The sequence below is a fragment of the Colossoma macropomum genome, unplaced genomic scaffold (genome assembly GCF_904425465.1).
Source record: "Colossoma macropomum unplaced genomic scaffold, Colossoma_macropomum, whole genome shotgun sequence".
NCBI classification, from domain to species: domain Eukaryota; kingdom Metazoa; phylum Chordata; class Actinopteri; order Characiformes; family Serrasalmidae; genus Colossoma; species Colossoma macropomum.
Genome location: NW_023494794.1, coordinates 16,481,517 through 16,482,123, shown reverse-complemented (window position 1 = coordinate 16,482,123; position 607 = coordinate 16,481,517).

Genomic DNA, 607 nt, shown 5'->3' with positions numbered 1-607 from the left:
ATTAAATTTAAAACTCAAATGCAGTCAAATCGTTTTGTATGATGTCATCATTCGCGTCAAATACGCTGCTGAAAATCTCAGCTCCACAAAATGAAACCGTTCCTGCCTCGGTCGCTCGGTCTGACGATGCAAGACGCTTTAATGTGATTGTGGATGAAACTAACTTCCTGACGGTGTTACAGTGACTCAGTGACTCCTTTATAACTGTGTTATTAACACAGTTGGACTGGTGTTAATAACCCCCTGCTGTTTATCAGAGCGTCGCCGCTCCCCAGTTTCAGTCTCCATTTCCCAAACGCTTTAGCCGAGCGCGCTAACGTTACTCCTCCTAATAAACAGACACACGTTCAGCTCCGTCTCCTCATTATTCACCACCATCACTGTAATATTTCATCATCAACATTAACACACGAAGGTGATCAGAGGGGCAGTGGAGATCGAGTCTGCAGCGTCTGAGATCTTTAAAACGCAGAGTTAGAAAAGAAAATCATCTCACAGTGAAAGCAGCGTTTTACAGTAGAAATAAATGGAGCTCATTATGCTGGTAGTGAACGCTGCTGCTGACTCAGCTGCCTAAAAACCATAGAAACGGACCTTAAACAGAAGT